This window comes from Nycticebus coucang, chromosome 19 (assembly GCF_027406575.1).
Source record: "Nycticebus coucang isolate mNycCou1 chromosome 19, mNycCou1.pri, whole genome shotgun sequence".
Taxonomy (NCBI): domain Eukaryota; kingdom Metazoa; phylum Chordata; class Mammalia; order Primates; family Lorisidae; genus Nycticebus; species Nycticebus coucang.
This window is the reverse complement of record NC_069798.1, coordinates 49,106,877-49,130,985: the sequence shown is the minus strand read 5'-3', so window position 1 is coordinate 49,130,985 and position 24,109 is coordinate 49,106,877. Positions and strand designations below refer to the sequence as shown.

The window sequence follows — 24,109 nt, the reverse complement described above, 5'->3', positions numbered from 1 at the left end:
ATCTCTGTTTTCTAATTTCTAAAATATGGAGATAGATGCATCTTTTATTGTGTTATACTGAAAAGAAGTGCATGTGAAATATATTACAGTGTCTAGTACACAGGTGGTGTTTAATAAGTGATAGATTATATTATTCAATATTATAACATTCTTAATGCTAGAACCTCCCCCCCCATTACATTCTCCAGTCATTAGGAATAATTTACACAGATATACACATGAGCGTTCTCAGACACATACTACGAAAGAAGAATCAGAAGTGAAAAACTAAAGGTTTCATTAAGTATAATGGTTCTAGTGAAAGGTGAGAGTTGGGAATGATTCCTGTGGAGTCCTTAGAAAGGGTGGACCCTAAAATAAAACAGTCATGATAGCACACAAAATAACAGCATGGCAAAAATATTTTATATATCCAGAATCAAAATATTATCTTAGACTTTTCCACTGACTCTCCCCCTTTGAAAGATTTTCATGCTATTAATGTTATTTTACCTTTTTTAGCTAGAAGGCCTACAGAGATATACATCTTTACATGGTTTTCCTTAATATCATTTTTAAATGGTTATATTTCTTTCTTTTATACCTTCAAGAGGTTAAAGTTGTTGACCCTTCTCTTCCAGATATCACTTTTATCAGTTCTTTTTAAATATGTGCCAGATACCTCCTCACAAACTCTGCTGCAGTGGTCTCTAAGCTTGAAATTCAGCAGGAGTCTTTGATAGATTCGTGAACATGCAACTTCAGTTCCCACACTGGGAATAGGCTTCATGGAAGGCCGGCAGTCAGCTGTAGCATGCTGTCATCTCCGGCAGGTGGCATGGGAAAACCCTTCTGTGAGATGAAGTCCACAGTATTCTTCCTTGAGCATACCAGAGCCCACTTCTCAAACTCCATGTTGGAAAATATAAAGCATTTAAAGACTCTGGCATAATAAGGTGATTGCTTTTCATTTGCCTCTTTGACACAAGAGATGATGGGATATCTGTGGTAAAACCTCCACAAAGTGCAAAGAGTTCACTTATGTTCTAAAACTCTCTATAGACAACCCCCAGGGAGACTGGAAAACTACTACTGTACCAGCCCTCCTACTAGCCCCTTATCGCCAACTTTGGGAATTTTCATTCATGTAAATAACCATTTACATCCCTCTAGAGTCCCATATCAAGGTGGTCTTGTTTGGGTGATGAAATTCAGGATTTGGACAAAATAAGGAGTTGGCTAATATAAACATCAGACATTTTGCTGCTTTTTTTTTTTTTTTTTGCTTTGTCACACTTGATAGAGTGCCGTGGCATCATAGCTTATAGCAAGCTCAAACTCTTAGGCTCAAGCAATTCTCTTGCCTCAGCCTCCCAAGTAACTGGGACTACAGGCTTCCGCCACAACACCTGGTTATTTTTAGAGATGAGCCAGAGTGACACTGGTCTTGAAGCTGTGTAATCCTCCCAAGGATTACAGGTGTGAGCCATCATGCCAGGCCCTTGTCGTTTTGCATTATTGAAGACTAATGCATGCTTTTCTAAAAGGCTTTTAGGAGAATATGTTATTTTCACATAATTTCATTTTTACAAATTAAAGCTGTTATATGTTAAAAATTAGTTGCTTTAAACCCTTTTATTCTGTGAGTATCTTAAATCATGCATTAGTAACATTCCTGGAGACTTGAATTTCTAATACGTTACAATACAAATATCTGGGCTGATGCACAAAATGAAGATACAAGCAAGAGTGGTTGGATTACTGCTAGTCAGGGGAGTTTTTTAAGAAGGGATCAATGTTGGAAAAAGACTCAGCAGGATCAGGGCTAAAGGGCAATACAAAAGAAAGCCAGGTGGAGATTGGGGACTCCAGAGTACATGTTGCTCCTTAGAGGAAAAGCTTCTCCTTAGCTCCAGGGACTTGTGCTCGGGTAGGAATGGAAGGTCAAGATTGCATGCCGTCTAATTTTCAGCTTCTGCACAGCCAAGTACACAGTAAGTAAAGCAAGCAGACAGCCCTCAGAATGAGAGGATATGTCTCCGACAAAGGTTTAATAACCAGAATCCACAGAGAACTCAAACATATTAGAAAGAAAAGAACAAGTGATCCGATCTCAGGGTGGGCAAGGGACCTGAAGAGAAACTTCTCTGAAGAAGACAGGCACATGGCCTACAGACATATGAAAAAAATGCTCATCATCCTTAATCATCAGAGAAATGCAAATCAAAACTACTTTGAGATATCATCTAACTCCAGTAAGATTAGCCCACATCATAAAAATCCCCAAACCAGAGATGTTGGTGTGGATGTGGAGAAAAGGGAACACTTCTACATTGCTGGTGGGAATGCAAACTAATATGTTCCTTTTGGAAAGAGGTTTGGAGAACACTTAGAGATCTAAAAATAGACCTGCCATTCGATCCTATAATTCCTCTACTAGGTATATATCCAAAAGACCAAACAACACATTATAACAAAGATATTTGTATTAGAATGTTTATTGTAGCCCAATTAATAATTGCTAAGTCATGGAAAAAGCCCAAGTGCCCATCAATCCACGAATGGATTAATAAATTGCAGTATATGTACACCATGGAATATTATGCAGCCATAAAGAAAGATGGAGACTTTACCTCTTTCATGTTTACATGGATGGAGCTGGAACATATTCTTCTTAGTAAAGTATCTCAAGACTGGAAGAAAAAGTATCCAATGTACTCAGCCCTAATATGAAACTAATTTATAGTTTTCATATGAAAGTTATAACCCAATCTCAGCACAAGAATATGGGAAAAGGGGCAAGGGAGGGGAGAGGAGAGGGGAGGATGGGTGGAGGGAGGGTAATAGTGGGTCCACACATGCGGTGCATCTTAGAAGGGTACAGGTAAAGTTTATTAAATGTAGAATATAAAAGTCTGAGCGCAATATCTAAAAAAAATGCCATGAAGGCTATGTTAACAAGTTTGATGAAAATATTTTGAACTGTATATAAAACCAGAACATTGTACTTCATGATTGCGTTATTGTAAACAGCTATGAAAGAAATTTAATTACTCTGCGAAATTTCCTAATTCAAAAACACTGGCCACTAACCAAAGCTGTTTCTACCTACTGTTACAGCCAAAACCCCAAACCAAGTTGGAACATGAGTCAAATACCTCCAAGAAGGTTGATGAGAAAGTATTAAATATATATAATTTATCTGCCTTCATAAAAAGATTAGACTAAACTAAACAGACAACTAAAATAAAACTCTGAATTCTTTAAGGGTATCATCATAAACACCAAATCAGGGCCGTAATAACAATGACGCCTCAATGGCTTGAGAGGGAGATGCGGTTGTCAGTCTCTATGCTAAGAGGCCCTTGATTAATTTTCCTGCATCAGAATCACTCAGAAGAAACAGATTGCAGATTATCTCCCCCAATAGTTTCTTTTTCAATAGGTCTGGGCAGAGGGGGTCAAGATTTTACAATTTCTAACACATCCCCACAAGTGATGCTATTGCTTGTTGAAGACCACTCTTAAAGCACTATTGCTATTGATGACTTTTGCTTTTTTAGAAATGTACTCCCTTCCTTCCCCTCACTTGTCACTTATCAGAGCTTTCCACATGTTCTTCTTGATAAAACTCTTGCAGAAAAACTAAGACTTCTCTGATTTCATCAGACATAAATTATGCCTGTAGGCTTCAGATTTTCTTTGCAGCAACCACACAGCCAGTTGTGGATACAGGGTGATGTTTCAGTCGCTGGTCCTGAGTGATTTTTGCCTTTAGCTTTCAGACTTAGTGAAGTCAGGACTTCAAAGTATCATTTCCCAGGAAGTACAGATAATCTCCCAGATCTGACACCCTTAGTTTTCTTCTCAGGCACCCAAAATATTGCTCTCAGTTTAAATAGGCAGATATTGCTTAATCATGCACACTACCAGCAAAGCAGCCCTTCTTCCATTAGTTTTCTCATTTCTTGTACAAAGTGAGATAGAGAAATGATGTCTTTCTATTTAAAACCCAGGTTGGGGGCAAGACGTGATTGCAAGAGGGACTTTACCTAACAAATGCAATCAGGGTAACCTGGCTTATTGTACCCTCAATGAATCCCCAACAATAAAAAAACAAACAAACAAACAAACGGTGCTGTGACTCATGCCCTGTAATCCCAGCACTGTGGGAAGCTGAGGAGGGAGAATTGTTTGAGCTCGGGAATTCAAGACATGGCTGAGCGAGAGTGAGACCCTGACTCCTAAAAAAATGGAAAAACCCAGCTGAGTGCCACAGTTACTGCCTGTAATCCCAGTGGCTTCGGAAGGCTGAGGGAGCGGGACACCCACAGCCCCAGGTTGTGGGTGTCCTGCTGAGGTTGCAGTGAGCTATGACTCCATTGCCTTCTGCTCAGGGGCATAGGGTGGGACTCCGTCTCAACAACAACAACAAAAAAGCAAAGAAATTTTTAAAAAAGCAAGGAAATAAAAATAAATAAATAAATAAATAAAACCCAGGTTGGTTGTCAAACTTTGATACACTGATTACTTGTCAGTTGCCCATCTTTTGAGAATTTACCATTTACTTCATTGACACAGAAAGTCTCCCTCAGTTTTTCTGAATGTTAAAAAAATAAAAATAAACATAAAAATGCTTGTTCTTGTCTTAAGGATTTAAATTTTAACTGTAAAGACATATGGGCCCTGTGTAAGTGTTGCAGAACGTGTTTTCACACGTCAATTAAAGGACTACAATTATATAAATACAGACATTGTAAAACAGTTTTCCTGTTTGTATCCAGGGATTCTTAAGTCATACTTTCCAAATATTTCACTAAACCTCAGTCATTTTCTTGTCATATCACCTTCTCCTTCTTTCGTGAATAATTAAAGTGCTTATGTGGATATGATTAAGTATGTGTAATGATCATAGCAGATAGAACGAAAAATCAAAGACAAACTGCTAAAACAATTTTAAATGAAGAAAATTTATCTAATGCCAAAGCGTTATGATTAATGAAATCTCAAAGAGAAAAAACAATGGTATTCTAAATTCTCCTTCAGCCTTTCATATTTTGAATTATAGATTTAAGTAACTACTTACATCATTCTAAACTTAACTTGCCTATTAAATTTGTGACTGTGCTTCTATTCTATGAGTTACTACTAAAATTAAAACAAAATAAAAAATATGTGTAGTAGAAAATATAAACAAAAGAAAATTTGAATGGTATTAAAATAAAAATCAAGGCTATAAAGTAAAACTGGAAATAATCACAATAATAATAATAATTTGAATGTGTACTTTATGGCAGGTATTTTTTTAAGTGCTTTAAACCCACTATCAAATTTACATCTTCATATAACTTTTAATATAGCCAGTAAACAATGCTAGTATTCAAAGCCAGGCCCTATTTGTTTCAAATATCTCCTGACAATTATTTAGTGTAATGGCAAGACATACGAGTAAGCAAAAACCTTCTTGGAAGTGGCAAAATATTTTAAATTTGTTGGATAGGAAGAAACACTAAAGCCATCTGCACACTATTAAAATACACCCAGTCTTTACACACAAATTGAGTGACATTAAAAAATATAAAACAAAATGAGACATTTGCAGAAATAACACAGAATTAGAAAAGTGCTTAATTCATGAATGGAACAAACTTGAATCCTAAAACCAGATTAAAACAGAAAACAAAAGATCTATGACTAAATTCATTTTTAATATGTAGCAAAATCCCTGAACCCTGGTAAACTGAATTTCATTGGTATATTGGGATGTTCACATTATTATGGTTAAATATGACCTATCTTAAACCAAAAGTCTACATAATTAGTAGAAAATCCTGTAGACAGTAATTACTTTGAAAAATCAGAAAATATAAAAAAGTAAACACACAGAGAAAATTATACAGTAGAATATTAATTGTAGTTCCCTTTGGATAATGAAGCTCCATGCGATTTCTGGGGTCTAGTTTTATGTATTACCAAATTTACCTATAATTAATGTTTATGTGTTTCTTTCATAATGACAAAATATTTTACTTTAAAAGAAAAATGAATGTAAATTTACACATTTATATGCATATGTGTGAATATATATGAATGTTTATACATAATACACACAGGGATACACATATGTACATATGTGTTTGTGTGTTAAAGAATGTACAATACTGTATGAATCATCACTTTATTTTTCATGAAAATGGATATTTTACTTTTGGATATTTTACTGAATACTAAGGAAATATCCAAAATAATCTGTAGTTTACCTTTTATAAATCATTTTGAATTTCATCCTCCATTCTTTTTGTTACTAATTATCCAGCTTGTGGACCCTCAAGGAGAAACAATATCAATATCAATAAATTTACTACTGGCTATATAAAAGATCTTACACCTTTTTTTCTTTGTCCTAAAACTACCTTCAAGCTTCACGCAAGTTCTCCTCAGTACAATATTCTTAAATATGTTGAACAAGTTCATGTCTCACTTATTAACAACCTTCATGGACCTGAATTTGATCGTGTCCCTTTTTACCCATCATTTTCCACCCTGAAAATTTCTCATCTGGCCCTAGTACTTCATTACTTTGATCATTTCAGTTGACCTTTCAGGTTAACCTTTCTAACTGCTTTGTGACTGTATCATAATGTACTGAACGGAACTTTGAACTCTACTCCAAATACAAAAGCATTATTAGTTCTGTTCAAAGATTTCACAAAATCACATAATTCTGTTTTACAATTTTATCATGGTGATCTCTGGTGTTTGCTTGATCTTTTGAATTGCTATTTTACATCCGACTATCTTCAAGGGATAGTTGACATAGGTACAGATATCTTTTGTTCTAGAACAGTGGTTCTCAACCCGTGGGTCATGACCCCTATGTCACAATGAAAATACATTGTGACATTAGGAATGTTGAGAACCACTGTTCTAGAAACAAGTGATAGCAGACGGAGTACCTTTTTTTACCACCATAGTTTGGATTATATTTCCCCAGATACATTACCTTATACTTTCCATAGCTGAAATTTATCAGCTATTATTCGCCTATTCATACAGCTTTATAAAATGTTCTTGTAGGACTCATTTATCTCACCAGTTGGAACAACTTTGGAGTCAACTGCAAAGTTAAAGATGTTCTCATTTCAGTTATAATGGCCCGTCTTCCTCCCTGGGTGCATATTTGTCCCATTTATGTAACTGGAGCTATGTTAAGCTATTTTTGCTTGACTTCAGCATTAGTCCAATCTTATGCTCTGATACTAATCCTGTGTATTAAAGGGAAGCAAAAGTGCTCTAGGTGAGAAAATCAAGTCTGCTTGGATGCCATCTAGCCCTACCCTGACGTCCTACCCTGTTCTATATCTTGACTGCTCTTCCTTATAACCAAGCCCCTCCTTTATACTCCAGTTTTACTAACAGGTCCAGGCCTATGTGCAAAGCCTGCTAGCCCTACTTTTGTTTGGTTTGTCTTTTTAATATAAATGCCTTGTCTTACTCATGTTAATAATGTATTTCCTTACTTGCCACCAGACTAGCCATTCTTTTCCTACAGCAGTATTTAAGAAGCACCTAGAAGGCTTATTAACCCACAATTTCCTGTGCCCCAACCCTACAGATTCCACTTCGACAGGCCCGGGTGAAGCCTGTGAATGGTCATTTCTAACAGGCTCATTGGTTATACCAATACAATGGCCTAAAGAACACACTTTGAGAAACAGACAAAATTATGCAAAGTTACACCCCCAAAACCACACAGAATTTTATTAGTTTCATTCATTTTTTGTTTGCTAGAAGCATCCCTTGGTGACACACACCCCTGACCAGCTTATCCGGGCTGCTGTGGCATGCTTTCTACCTGCAAGGCTTATTTCTTCCTCTGACCATTGCAGAAGAAAGGAAAATCGCACCAATTCTAATTCTTCTTCCTGAAATGATGATGATGAGGAGGAGGAAGATGCTGATAAGAATGGAAGTAATGAGGCTTAATACCCATCTTTATTAATTAATTGATTGATTTTTGAGCCAGAGCCACTCTCTGTCACGTTCCTAGAGTACCATGGCCTCAGCCTAGCCCATGGTCACATCAATTTTACTGACCCCAAGCAATCCTTTCGCCTTGACCTCCCCAAGTGTTAGGATTACAAGCCTGAGCCACCACACCTGACCATTTTTTTCATCTATAAAGTGGAGAGACAAAGATCACAAACAGTATCTCCCTAACTGATTATTGAAATTATAAAAAGAAAAATCAAGGCACTTTGCAAAATGGCTGGCACATAATGGGTGTCCAATAAACATCTGTTAAGAGAACATCAATGTGGATGAGGATGACAATGTTTCATAACTTTAACACATTTATTTGTTTCAGGGAACATCATAGTGAGCAAAACAGTTACATATTCTGCTCTAGTCGTTTCCATTTTCACTGGGGACACAAAAAAAAACAACAGGAAATAATTGAGTAGAGAAATAATAACAGACCGTGAAAGGCACTACAAAAGGAAAATTAACAGTAGGGTAGGGCAGAGTAGCTAGGGGGGCTACTACATCTAATGAGCTGTGATCTGGATCAGAAGTTGGCCATAAGAAGAGTTGAAGGAAGAGAATTCCAGACATGGGGAGCTGCCCAAGCAAATGTCTTGAGACTGGAAATTGTTTAGTGTATTTCAGGAAAAGGTGAGAGACAGTATTGATAAGAGCCTAGTGAATAAAGGTAGAATGTGATGAAACTAGAAAAGTGAAGGCAAGCCACATCCCACAGTGGTGTGCAGGATCTGACAAGGAGATTTTAGTGCGGTTGAAGAGAAAGGGAAGGCCCTTGGGAGTTTAACTGCTATGAAGGTGCAACTTGTTAATAAGATCATACTGGGTGAGATTGGAAGAGAAGTTAGCGGGGTATAAGACTGGTCAGGTGAGAACAGCTGGAATTAGGGTGAAGGAAGTCAGATGGGAGGAACTGGGGGGATACACAGGGTGACCATAAAGTTCATGTGTACTTTTAAGTTGCACAGTCTGTTAAATTGCACGAGGACTTTATGGCTACCCTGTATATGAAATATATTTTGGAGGCTGAAATGTTATGGATTTAATGTAAGATTTAAGATAAAAAGGCTTAAGGCTCATGACTGTGTTTAATATATTACAACACTGAGGCCATATTCATTAAACCAAACCCTATTTACTTACTTTGACAGTTTTTATATGCATTTTAAATATGAATGATGAATATTACCTTTTATCCAAGGCTAACTTAATTGTGAATACTTATTTTCTAGATGATTTTTTATAATAACTCACAAGGTGACATTTCTCATAGTCTTTGGTAAGGTATAAATAATGAAAGTATTAAGTTCCCTTAAGAAAGCCTGTAATATTTTTAGCTCATATTCATTTTCTTAAATAATAATACCTTATATTTATATAATGTTTCATAGGCACCAAACTCTGGTCCAGGCCCAATCCACAGGCTATAGAGCCTACCCCAACCCCCAATCTCATCCATCTTCTCTTACTACTACGGCTCAAATCCTATCTCCACAACTTTGATTCGATGATCCTGTATCTATGATACACCCGACAGCCTTGATTGAATTCCACTATCCTCAGAGTCACCTCCAGCATGCTTCTTCATCACAGATATTTTTTTTCCTATCTTGAATCTTCCTAAAATGTCAAGACATATCAAACTTTGCCAAAACATCACATTTATGACATGAGATTTGAATAAAACTTGCTGATTGGAGTTTGAGTAATCAAGGAAGAAGTGTGTCAACATTAACAACATATTAACAGCAGTAGTGATAACAACGCCACTTAGGGAGCACTGGCTATATTTCAGGCAGTGAGCTGAAGATGCTCTGAGCATGGACTATTGCACTGAGTCTAATTTGGGAACAACTCGGCAGGTTAAATGCAATGGTCCCATTTTACAGATAAAACTAAAAGACTGAGTAAAGTGCTCATGGCTCCTCACCCAGGAACATGCTTACATTTAAACTGGAGTTGGTCAGAGGAGCAGAGAGGGGTATAAGGTGGGAGAAGAAGAGGTGTGGACAGAATGGAAGGTGAGAGTCACAATTGTGCAAATGCTCTTGATTTTAGGGATGATACTGATGAGCATAAATTATCCATACAACCAAAGGGTTTGCAGTAGAAGTGAAAATGGAAATGGTTTTGTTCCTCTCTTTTCCTGGGAGTGAGGAGCACTGAAGAGAAAAGTGTAGTCACTGATACTTTTTCCTGAGGCAAGAATTTCACTTGTTATTATTTGATCATGGTTTAAAAAAAACAAACAAGGAAAATGTCTCTGCTCTGATTCTAGCTTTCTGCATATATATGTACACACACACACACACACACAGAATGACCCAATATAATCTTAACTCCCAAGGTATTTTTTAAGCTAAATTACCATTCTAAAGAAGAAACATAATGCTATTTGCACAATTCCCACTTCTGTCTCGCTAATCACTCTTTAAAAATCTCCCCCCGCAACACACACATACTCTCACACATTATGACCCAGGTCAATTAAAGTTTCTTTTGTTTTCATGCACTGCAAATTAGTGATAAAATGTTATTACTAAATATTAGGCGGTCAGATTCACTAACTACTTTTAGAATGTCAGTAAGAACATACCCAGGGAAAATCGAATTATATAATTTAATCACTTGGGCTAATTATTTTCTTTGCTGGTCCTCTAAAGAATGATGGATGAAAACTCACAAACATCACATTTAGTTTTCCTAGCAGGAGGGAAGCACTGTGCTGTGATTAAAATGGCACCATGTTGCTTCTTACAGAATGTATAATGGGTCTGAACTATAAGAACAAAAAATTGTCTACACCCATTAACTATGGTAAAAAGTCCCTTCTAATTGGGTAGGCAATTTCCATAAAAATGTGTATAGTAAGTTGCTACACATAAGCCCAACTGGTGTAGCTTCACTGCTGATATTAGAGACTCTTCACCTACAGCGCTCTCTTAGTCCCCAAATACAGAAAAACAAACGGGTTTAATTCTAGGGCCTCTGCTAATTGCACATACATTTCCCAAATATTAACCTGGTAGAAATTCATGAAGTTGTATGGTATGTACCTGTTTAAGTATGCTTAATCATGCATTATGCAAATTGAGGTCAGCATAGAGGGCTTTTTTTATTTTTTTTCAGTTTTGTTAGGAATACCTAATAATTAAAATTTGGGTGAACAAGAAGTTTTAGTCTTCATTTTTATTAGGTGTCTCTCTGGATCGTATGGTTTCTACATCTTTAATTGTGCCCATCTCATTTATACAAAATTGTTATCCAAAATGTTTTTCACAGGGAATAACTACCAAAATATTTCTACTACAATTTAGAACATTTGTCTGTGTCTTAATTTTACTACAGTTAAAATGTCATCCATGATAACAGTTTTTCCTTCTTTTTTAAATTTATTTTAAATTTCAGATTAATATGAGGGTGCAAATGATCAGGTTACATTGTTTGAGGTTCTAAGGTCAAGTTCAAGTTGTAGTTGAGCCTTTGACCCAGTGGGTGTGCTGTACGCCCTTATATTGTGCACATTAGTTGAGAGCTTAGTAATAGCTTTTCTGAATAACAAAAACATAAATTAAATGAGAAAGAAGGCTTAGAGTCTGAGGATTGTGTATAAGAAATCACAACAATATTGTTCCAGCCTGTCCTCACATGGTGGAGGCAAGCTGGCCTTTTAAATAGGGTTACTAATTCTAACTATAAAAGGCTCTGCCCTTATGATCAAATCACCTCCCAAAGGTCCTACCTCCTAATACCATTACCTTTGGGGTTAAAATTTTAATAAGTGAATTTTAGGGGAAACACAAACTATAGCAAATGTGGTAGGACTTTTTCTTTTCATATACCGAAACTCAACGTTAAGGATGAAAGTCTAAATCCACTCATATTGAAGACACTGGGGAAATGAAAATGACTAAGACAAAAACCCTCCCTCAAGAAGTCATCTGGGCTAGCTTGGCATTGTGGAAGGCACCTGTAGTCCCAGCTGCTTGGGAGGCTGAGGCAAGAGAATCACTTGAACCCAAGAGTTTGAGGTTGCTGTGAGCTGTGATCTCACAGCACTCTACCCAGGGCGACATCGTGAGACTCTGTCTCAAAAAAATAAAAAAAAAAGAAATCATCTGGGTTATATGTGATTACAATTCACTGTATGGCTTTCTATGCAAACTACCTACTGAATGGGGTGTTAACAGGAGGATTAATAAGGAATCATGAGGGCACAGAGGAGAGAGGGTTATGACAGGCAATGTCAGGTCTAACGCTCAAGGCAGGAGCACATGTGGCACAGTGTTAGCTTAAGAGGGCAGCAAAGTGTGACAAAACAACTTTTGTGACCTAAAAGACTTTAATGCAGGTAGTCAACAACTTTCTAGTCCCCCTAAGGGTTCCTCCAGGGGGCATTCCTTCTAGCCTGTTCCTGTAAAAATGGCGTACCTCAGTCTACACAGATATGGTCATGAAATCTCAACATTGCAAAGACAAATTACCCCATAAAATATGAGGAAGGATGTGAACAGATCTTTCTCCAACAAAGTTATACAAATGGCCAATAAATAAACCCCTAAAAAGATGTTTACAGCACCAATATCAGAGAAACCACCAGGAGACACCACCAATAGGATGACTAGAATCAAAGTTAACCAACAACAAGTGCTGGCAAGGATACAGGCAAATAGAATTACTCGTACACTGCTGGTGGGGATGTGAAATGGTGTAAACACTGTCTGGAATTTCCTCAAATTATTAGACATAGAGTTACTATGTAACCCAGCAATTCCACTCCTCTGGTGACTCACTGCTTAAATATAGCAGACGTTTTTTAAAAGCGAATCCACATCATATTATGTAAAATCACTGAAGGGATTATGCCAAGATATATTAATTAATAAATCAGAATAAAATCCTTAGAAAGGATATAAAGAAATACCATGGTTTGCTTACTGTGTCTTTGAAAATTGGCAAGCGTAACTGATACTATTAATAAGTCTTTCATATAGTTTAAGTCTCATCACGGAGTCAAACTCCTTCTAGGAGAATTACAGGTACTTCAGGGCAACTTTGGGATGAAATGCCCTTCGGGGCATTTTTTCTGACTGTCAGGACCTCTTCTTTGGAGCCACACTTTGTCACTTTAACTTGTTTAGATTATTAGGGATAATAAAACCATATCCTTTGATTGCCTTTTTAGTGCTCTGAATTAGTACAGCTTTTGCCTTTCCCTCTGGGGCCTCCATTTCCTCCTTCATCTGTGCAAGAAAGAAAAAATTAAATTCATAATTTCTTCAAGGATCAATGTAAAATACTGTCTAAAGTTTTTTTGCTTGTGGAAGGAGACAAAGAGTAGAGAGAGTGCCCACCTTCTATGGGAGACCCTCAAATAAATATCTGTGTAATGAATAAACAAATCCTAATACCAGTTCAGCTTGTATTTCCATTACCAGCTCTGATTGTCAATTGAAACATCAAATTGTTTTTTATTCCTAACAGCCTGAGCATAGAATTTCCCTTTTTCAAATGCACATACTTATTCAGCAGAATCTTTCGAACATTATTTGGACAGAACTTTTGCATACTCTTGTGACAACCATGGTCTCAGATGAGGAAAGTAAGAAATCTACACAAAAATGGAGAGAAGCAACTATTACTTGATTTTAATGTTTTCCTAGATTAATTCTGCCTTATTCTATATACTAGCATCTTCCCATGAGGAGCATATCTTTAAACATACATGTGGCTGTCCATGCCCACACACTCACTTTCACACACACACACACACACACCCTCTTAACTCAATTCAGTATGATCCATTTAGTAATTGCTTTGTGAAGGAGAATCAATATAAACCTACCTAAGGCCCTTCTTTTATGACCACGATCATAAAAATGTACGAATGAGGGGGGGTCCCTGCTAATCAGAGCAATTACAGATATATGTAAAATTTAAGAACTGCTCTTTAGGCAGAGGCAATGATGTTTAAATTGAAGAGTTTACAAATGAAAAGTTCTACATTGTAATAAAAGATAAATGTTATCTTAATTAATATATTCTATTATAGCTACTTCACATTTTTGGCAAAGAGCCTGTGCCTAAAACCCAACACAGGTAATTCTTTAGGGAGCTAACATAGAAGGAGTTTGAATACCTGATTTCTGAGGTGGATGTACCTCTTTCTCTGCAAACACATGGATGGGTTAATGCTCTACTCAACCAAATTGTACATGCTCAGAAAAGACCAAATAATATCATATATGCTTCAGTGAGAACTTACAAAACTAAACCACATGCAAAAAAATAAAGACATAACAAGCCACATCAATTTTGAATTATGATATTTCCTTCCGTTTCCAGATCCATCTGAGAGTTGATGGTGTGTGAAGATACACATGCTCGTATGTAGTAAATTGAATGCACTGAGCATATCTGAGATTTGATTAGAAAATACGAATACAGTTTCTTCACAGTTATTGATATATTTACTGTTAAAATGGGGCTAGATCATTTATAAATGTAAGGTCTAAACTTAAAATCGTACCTTATACTTAATATTAATTAAATGAAGAGATGATAACGATAATAAAAAAAACTAATTGGAGAAAACATCAAATTATAAGGATCTTAGAACTATATAAAACCCATTGTGTAAACAGAAAAGATTTTTGATCCATTACTATTGCAAGTGGAACATTTTTACACACTCCTGGAGATCGGGGGTTATGCTACTAATACATAATAAAGGTTGATAATATATTTGTCCATTGTTGCTCATTTCTTTATACAACTGACCAAATAATCTTTGTGATAGTATATAATGCATAGAAAAATTACTTTTCTGAGGTTATGTTAGTCTGTGTGAGATATAATAATAAAATACCCCAGATTGGGTGGCTTAAACACAGAAGTATGTTTTTAATACTTCTGAAGGCTGGGAAGTTCAAAACCAGGTACGGGTAGGGTTGGCCTGTATAAGGCCTCTCTCCTTCCAGATGTCACCTGCTCCCTGTGTCCCCACATGGCCTCATCACTGTGTGCAAGGCTGGACACAGAAAGTGCTCTGGTGTCCCCAAATGATGTCATTACTGGGGAGCCCTTCCCAGAGAATGAAATGACATCATTTCACCTGAATTATCCTTAAAAATCATTTTTCAAATACAATCACATTGGGGATTATTTTGAGGGTACACAATTAAAAAAAAAAACGAGTGTCAATGGAAAGTGTATAAAATATTTTGGTAGAAAATTAGGTCACTTATGTTTTATGCATATTCAATTATGTTCCCTGAGTTTAAAACTCAGATGAGCCAGACAACAACACAAGAGTTCAAGTGATCCAGATGAATGATATCAGGCTTTCCCCTTTTGAGTTTCTCTCTACTTAGCTGAGAAGAAAACATGAACAGCAGGGTATAAAAATACAAAAGAAAGTTAAAAATATACATATAGGGTGGCGCCTGTGGCTCAGTTGGTAGGGTGCGGGCCCCATATGCCGAGGGTGGCGGGTTCAAACTCGGCCCGGCCAAACTGCAAAACCAAAAATAGCCGGGGGTGGTGGCGGGCACCTGTAGTCCCAGCTGCTTGGGAGGCTGAGGCAAGAGAATCGCGTAAGCCCAAGAGTTAGAGGTTGCTGTGAGCCGTGTGACGCCATGGCACTCTACCCGAGGGCGGTACAGTGAGACTCTGTCTCTACAAAAAAAAAAAAAAAAAAAAATATATATATATATATATATATATATATACACACACATATAAAATTCTTCAGAAATGGATATCATCCTTCTCCAACAGAAAGATGCCTATTTTTCTAGAACTTTCTGCATCTCATTACAGGACTTCATTATACTGATGCCTCCAACACACAGGAGAAGTGTTGCCGCCTACATTTTACAGATGAGGAAAACTGGGTCTGCAGAAAGTACATGATATAGTTTAATATTTATAGTATTGAAGGCTTTTTGTTTTGTTTGGGGGGACTTATGGATTTTTTTGAGACACAGTCTTGCTCTATACCCCTAGGCTAGAACACAGAGGTGTCATCACAGCTCACCACAACTTCAAATTTCTGGGCTCAGGAAATTTTCTGTTCTCACAATCCCTAATAGCTGGGGCTACAGGTGACTTCCAGGATACTCCCACATTTACCAGCTATTTTTTTCTATTTTTAGTAGAGACAGAGCCTTTGGCTCAGGCTGGTCTCCAACTCCTGAGCTCAAGTGATCTGCCTGCCTTGGCCTCCCAGAGAATGAGGATTAGAGGTGTGAGCCACTGTGGTTGGCTGGGGTGAGGGGGATGGGTTGATTTTTTATTTGTTTGTACAACTTATGATGAGGGCTAGAAGAGAATCTCATATATCTTTATTTTCCAGAGCAACCAAAGCTATGCCTTGCTATTCCAGAATTTTCTTCTGGTTTTCTGATACCCAGTCACCAAATCTTGTAAGGAAGTAATTACCATTCTTTCTCAAATGAAGAAACTGAGGATTAGAGGTTTACATAACTCACTAAGGTTAAACATATAGCAAACCACAATCAAAAATCTTTCTATATCTTCCCATTGTCCTTTCCTTAAGATATAATCTAATGACATTAGCAAAATACTCTAGACGTATATGAATTTTCTAGTCCAGCAACAAATTTGTTTGTACCCAGTGTATGAACTCTTTTTTCCTTCCCCATCCCTTGCTAATCTCCAGTCCTTTGCACACTTTCTTCCTTCTACCAGAATGCTCCCCCCTGGCCCCTCGCTGCCCCCACTCTCATTTCCCATCTTTATTGAAGACTATTTTTAGGACCACTCACATCTCCTTTCTCCACAGGCTTTCTTAGTAATTCCTGGCTTCTCATCTGTTTCCCTAACTAGTCTTAAGTCTGGATGCCCTACCTTTCTATGCCCAAAGATTACTTGATGAAATGCTTAGTATGCAAAAGATACTCAACAGTTGGTTGTTGGTTTACTACTAACAGTGTGGTTCAGTTGAATACCTGGGACTAGACATTGTATTTGGTTAGCTCATATACACAGCCATATTTTTAACTTTTCAAAGCACTACCAGCAGAAAGTGAGGTATTAATGTAGACTTTTCCATCCTACTATGTTGCAAAATGATAATTTTTAACTGGGATATTTAACTTCTTGCATACATCTTAATCTGTTCTCTTCTTATTTGCAGATTGGAACATTATTTAATGGTTGATTTTTATTTTATTTTTTATTATTAAATCACAGCTGTGTACTTTATTCCGATCATGGGGCACCACACACTGGTTTTATAGACCGTTTGACATAAATTCATCACACTGGTTAACACAGCCTTCCTGACATTTTCTTAGTTATTGTGTTAAGACATTTATATTCTACATTTACTAAGTTTCACATGTATCCTTGTAAGATGCACTGCAGGTGTAAATACTCATATAAATTGGAAAAAAAATGAGAATAGGTTTTGAAGAGAAATTTTTCTAGAAATAGAAAATATGTGTACATCACATATTTACATATACACCACGTATATGTATACATTTGTACACATACAAATGTAGATGTATATACTGTATTAGGCAATTGAAATATAATTGAATATTTTGAATTCACAGGCTGAAATAACATATCTATGTAAGGTAGACATGCTCTGGTAAACAGAACTCAATATAACGCATTCCTAGATGGAGACCCCCGGGTCCTCGTCCTCTGGGAGAAGATTCAGGGAGGGCTAACACTTGCCTCGGAGAGCAGCTTCTTTTCAGAGGTGCTTTCACGTGATGGGACGTCTGAACCCGAGCACCATGTGAAGTGGCACATGTCACTCAAGGGGTGGAGGACACAAATAACTCTAAAATTCAGTGTAAAATTTTCAATTTGATGCAAAAGGCTGACCTAGAAGAATTACACGTGCCCTATAAAACTAGTCTGTGCCAACCCGTGCCAATGTTTCTCAGGAATTTTTATAAGAAAAATAATTGGGAATATCCACATACGAAGGTAAACTTTTAATAGCACATTTTTTGTGTTGCTGCAGACTGCTTTAAAGATTAAAAGTTCAAAAATACTGGTATTTTCTCACCGGTGTTGGATTTAATAGGTTCTACTCAAGATCCTTCTCCAGGGAAATTTTCCACCCATCTCTGGTAAGGATAATACATAGGGCTTGTCCAGTGCCAGGCACTTTATTGGTTAAATATCAAATGTCTTTATAACAAAAGGATTCTGCATTGCCTCAGAAATTGAATCAATCTAGAGCTGAAGCAAAGGCAAATCTTCCAAGTGTTTATTGAGCGCTGTCCCACTGTGTGTGAAGAGTGCTCATTGAGGGGTGTCCCACGTGTGTGTGCAGAGTACTCACTGAGGGCTGTCCCACTGTGTGTGCAGAGTGTTCACTGAAGGCTGTCCCACTGTGCATGCAGAGTGCTCATTGAGGGCTGTCCCACTGTGTGTGCAGAGTACTAACTGAAGGCTGTCCCACTGTGTGTGCAGAGTACTAACTGAAGGCTGTCCCACTGTGTGTGCAGAGTGCTTTTGAGGGTGGTCCCACTGTGTGTGCAGAGTGTTCACTGAAGGCTGTCCCACTGTGTGTGCAGAGTGCACACTGAAGGATGCCCCACTGTGTGTGCACAGTGTTCTCTCAAGGCTGTCCCACTATGCGTGCAGAGTGCTCATTGAGGGCTGTTCCACTGTGTGTGCAGTGTTCACTGAAGGCTGTCCCACTGTGTGTGCAGAGTGTTCACTGAGGGCTGTCCCACTGTGTGTGCAGAGTGCTTTTGAGGGCGGTCCCACTGTGTGTGCAGAGTGCTAACTGAAGGCTGTCCCACTGTGTGTGCAGAGTACTAACTGAAGGCTGTCCCACTGTGTGTGCAGAGTGCTCTATGAAGGCTGTCCCACTGTGTGTACGGAGTACTTTTGAGGGCTGTGTTACTGTGTGTGCAGAGTGTTCTCTGAAGGCTGTTTCACTGTGTGTGTGGAGTGCTTTTGAGGGCTGTCCCACTATGTGTGCAGAGTGCTCATTGAGGGCTATCCCACTGTGTGTACAGAGTGTTCAGTTCCTGTCTTCCACAAGAGTGGCAAGAATCAACTCTTCATACCTTTCCATAGTCATCATTCCATGTAATGTGGAAAAGCGGATATTTCAGAAGGCATTAAGGCAGCCAATTTTATGAATTGATACCACAAGCCCATGGGAATTAGGCTTCAAACCTTTGTGTAGTTTTCCCTGAGCCCACTGCCATATTGTAGCCAAAAGATATACATTGCCACTTATTAAAAGTTATTCCACTATGTAAGAAAATCATAAATGATTATTAAGAAAACATCTGAAAGCTTATTTATATTTTATGCATTGTAAACAAGGTTAGCTGTCATGTTGTCTCATGGAGACTTCTTCAAAAGTTTAATGATCATGGAACTTTCAATTTTTATTTCATGGGAAGGTGATTCAAACACTGGGCTTCAAATTCCATGTAATGTGTATTCACTCCAAAATTGCTGAGGAGGGCAACATTTCCTTTTAGCTTGTATATAAAATGATGTCCTATTTGAAAAGCCTGGTCCTTCATGAAGATTCACATTCACGTCCAGGGTAAGTGCAAGAAAGCACTGCAAGTTGAAAGAAGGCAAAACAAGAGTCTGATAAAATGTATATTAAAATTTTATGAGGACAAGCTTGGATTTCTTATGGGATTTTATCTTATGAAAGATATAAATATGCTTAAATCCTTAAAAGTTATAAAAATAAAATTGAATAACATTGATAATAAAGTGTTTTTCTTCTCATCTTCCTTAAAAAGGCAATAAATTCCATTTTCCATAGACCCTCATACCAGCAGGATGATCCTACCTTCTTATCAGACTAACCAAAGACTGTATGAAAGATTTTATTATATAAATATTCATTTTTAGATTCTGCGTGGAATAGCTAAGACAGTATACCAAACCACCTCGCGAATGAAATTAAACTTCTACAATAGTTATAAATCATACAGAGTCTGTGGGAGACCTTTAAAAAAGCTACACCCAGATACCAAATAATTTCTTCAATTATAAAAGTAGAAAAAAATAAAACATGAAGACCACCAAAATTCAATATATCGACATAGGCATACTTCTTAGAAAATAAATGATACTTCTAATTTATATATATTATATAGTGTGTAATCTAAATCCAGAGTTTTGGAAATAATATGGTTCATTTAAAATAAAAAATGTTAAGTTTAAGGGCAACAAAGGCAGAAACTATAAAGAAAAGATTTGGTGTCAGATACAAAACGTTAAAAAAAAAAGCACAACATAGTTTCTATTCTTCTTATATAACCAGTTCCTTCAAATCAACACAATAAAGATAAATGCTTAATAACGATATGAAGGTTCAAGGAAGAATCACAGATGTGTGGGGAGGCGGGTTAAGGAAAGTTCGTTTTCACGTGTTCCTGACCACCCCTCCTTGGGTTGCGATTGTTTTAAAAGCAAACTTACTAAACATCAAATTCAACGTCCAGAAAAACTTTAACACAAAAATTTAATTTAATGGGAATGTAAATTCTTACAAGGTGACTTCATTTTGTGACATCGTTAGATAGGGAAATATTACTGGTGGGGGGAAGTACACTCTTTTAGAGAAAGAACAATTCTTGCACAGTTGGTGAGGGTGTAAACATTTCTGGGATGTTTTTTCCTTATGATATAATCAATAAATGACAAATACATTTAAGAATAATTTGTTTTTTTGATGGTTCTGACTATATTATTAGCCTAGACTTGAATTCTCAGACTCGAAGGACCTGTCCACTTCAGTCTTCTGAGTAGGTAGGACTGTGGGCAGGTGTCACAATGGTGTTCAACAATAAAGAACTGGAGAACATGGACACGTGCGCGGGCATACAGAAAACACTGTGATTTATCCCAAAGTGAAAATAAAGTTACAATACAGCACAGATCTCACTTATAAGTGAATGTGTGTGTGTGTGTGTGCGTGTCTGCAAAGTCCAGGTAACGGGATTATGTGCTCATGAGCTTGGTATTACCAATATTTTTCTTAATTTTAACTCATATTTATCTCGTTTGAACCATATCCCTGTTGCATTTTATACCATGTTTATTTTTCTGATTACGTAAATGATTCACAGCTTTGAAAAGATAAGCTACCATTAATGAATAAGCAATACAGGACATCAAGTATACTTTTCACTTGCCTATTTGTCCACAGATTATGACAATTGTTTTAACCTCATTCCCAAAGAACAGCTATATTCCTTTCCTTGCTTATTAACCTTTCTCTGCCATGTCAAGGTTACTATGGTATGTTCGCAGAACTTATCTGATGTGACTACGTAAGCCATTGATAACCAAACTGAAATTTCAGAATCATCTCATTTGCATCAGACAAACCTGCCTCATGTTCTACCAGTTTCAGAAAAAGATGAAGGAGAAGTGTGTGATTAGGCAACTAAAAAAGCGTAGACCTGGGTCTCTTGGGCCAGACTGCCTAGAATTGGATCTGGATCCTCCCTTGGTATATTTACTTATCCTCCTGTGCCAAAAGGTCCTCATTTGTGAAATAGAGTTGACAGTAAAACCTAAGGTTGGGGTGAGAACGGTGAATGCTTCTCCTTATATATTGTTTTTTTCCCTGGAGTGGGGGCCCTCTAGGGAGAGACTCCTGACCTCACCATCCCCACCTCAATATGCACCATTTCTTGGGTTATGAGGAGGAAGCTGGATCAGGGTAAACGAACAAATGATTTAATTAGACTGGAAGGTAAAGAGGCTCCCTTCACCTGTTGCTCTCTTAGGAACACATTTGATCGAAGAGAGTGAGTCCTCCCCACTGCCATCAGCCACCATCCAGTGGGACAAAGACCTGAATGACATCTGCGCAGGTCCAGGCTGCAAGTCCTCCTCACTTCCATCAGCCACCATTCAGTGGGACCAAGGCCTGTGTCTGAGTGACATCTGCCCAGGTCCAGACTGCAAGTCCTCCTCACTGCCATCAGCCACCATCCAGTGGGACAAAGGCCTGAGTGACATCTGCCCTGGTCTAGGGTGCAAGTCCTCCCCACTGCCATCAGCCACCATCCAGTGGGACAAAGGCGTGTGACTGAGTGACATCTGCCCAGGTCCAGGCTGCCAGGGGCCCGGTAGACACATCTCCCTCATGCAGAGGCAAAGCACGTGCTCTATGGCTGCTTTTTAGAAAATAAATAAATAAATGAAGTTGCCATTTGAGTCATTCTGTGCCTTACTCATTTTCTTATTTTTCAGCTGGCATGGAACTGGAGTCAGCACAAGCACTGCTGTCTAATGGGTTCCAGCTACACACTCCTCACAGACAACACTGTGAAAAATCCATGTCTCACATTGTTTGAACTCAGTAGATGCCGTTGCTCATGTATCTACGTGTCAAATAGACACAGGCGTATACTGCATCTCACAAAAATAGGCACATGCATGGTGCACAGAAATGTTTATAGACATATAAATAAATGACTATATTACAGATTAATTTTAGGACTATATTAATTTGTTATTGTCAGTATTATAATACTGAAAGTATTTCTTATGTGATATTCCAAAAAAAAAAAAAAACCAAACTCAATAGAAGTGGTAAAGACTAATCACCTGGTGGGAGGAAGGATCAAAGAGGCCTCCCACTGCACTGGGATGTAACTACAAAAGTTCATGTAAGCCAACAAACTGTGATGAGAGGGGAGGAATTTATGGAATAAAACATGCCAGGTCATTAAAAGTATTCACTTCAGAGGGATATAAAGGCAACGCCTAGAGTAAAAAAGTTATCAATATGTTTTCCTTGTGCTCTTTTAGATAGTTTCATACATATCTAATAGCCTATAAATATTGTGTAGTTACACAATTCATTAAATTAGAACGCCAATATGTGTGCACACATGTATATCCATACATACACATCTTGGTTAATTGACTTTATCCTCAGAAATCAGTATAAATGCCCACCAACCCAGAAATGGATTAACAAGCTGTGGTATATGTATACCATGGAATACTATTCAGCCATTAAAAAAAAATGGAGACTTTACATCCTTCGTATTACCCTGGATGGAAGTGGAAGACATTATTCTTAGTGAAGCATCACAAGAATGGAGAAGCATGAATCCTATGTACTCAATTTTGATATGGGACAATTAATGACAATTAAGGTCATAGTGGGGGAAAGGAAAAGCAGAAAGAGGGACGGAGGGATAGGGGTGGGGCCTTGGTGTGTGCCACACCTTCTGGGGGCAAGACATGATTGCAAGAGGGACTTTACCTAACAAATGCAATCAGTGTAACCTGGCTTATTGTACCCTCAATGAATCCCCAACAATAAAAAAAAAAAAGAAATCAGTATTCACATATATATTATGTTTGGATATTAATGAAACCTTGCATGTCAAAATATTGTGCATTAATTTGATATAAAATTTGACCTCATGCATTTGCAAGTAAAGGTTTATCAATGACAAATATAAATTTTAGCCTATTCCATACACATATTTGCCTCATTATTACTACCACATAGTACAATATAATATCTAGACAGCCCTACTTTGTTACTTTGACATCACAAATGTAAAAGCCATTTCTTCTAAAGTGTGATGAAATTAAATTTTTGCCATTTAAAAAGTAGCTGATATCTTAGTTAGAATAATGCTACCGCTAAATATGAAGGATTTAAGCTTTGTGCCCTTTCTTAATTTGATATTTATGGTTTGAAACAAGGAAAAGCAACTCTATTTCCTAACCCATCAGGTACATTATAGCCCTGTCCACAGATGGAAGTATTTTCTTAATAAACTATAAAGACAAAGAGCAAAGTGGATGGCATAATAATATTACAATAGAGGTTAGAAAATATAATCAGCTCATAATATCTTTTCATTTATACTTAATAAATTTCAAATAGCCTAAAATACAAAAAGATGAATTCCAGAAGAAAAAATTATATAACTAATAACCAACTTTTTTGTTGTTGTTACAGGAAAAAAGCAGTTGAAATCCAAATGTTAAGGTACTCTCTCCACATTATATGATTCAAATGAAAATGGTTAAAATAAATCTGAAGTAAATAACAAAACAACAAAAGTATAAGAAT

The 24,109-nt window shown here is 37.3% G+C and overlaps 1 protein-coding gene across 1 annotated transcript in view; it reads right to left on the bottom strand.

Annotated features, from left to right (window-relative positions):
• DCC (DCC netrin 1 receptor) overlaps positions 1–24,109 on the bottom strand; it is a 1,249,028-nt gene that overhangs the window by 618,742 nt on the left and 606,177 nt on the right.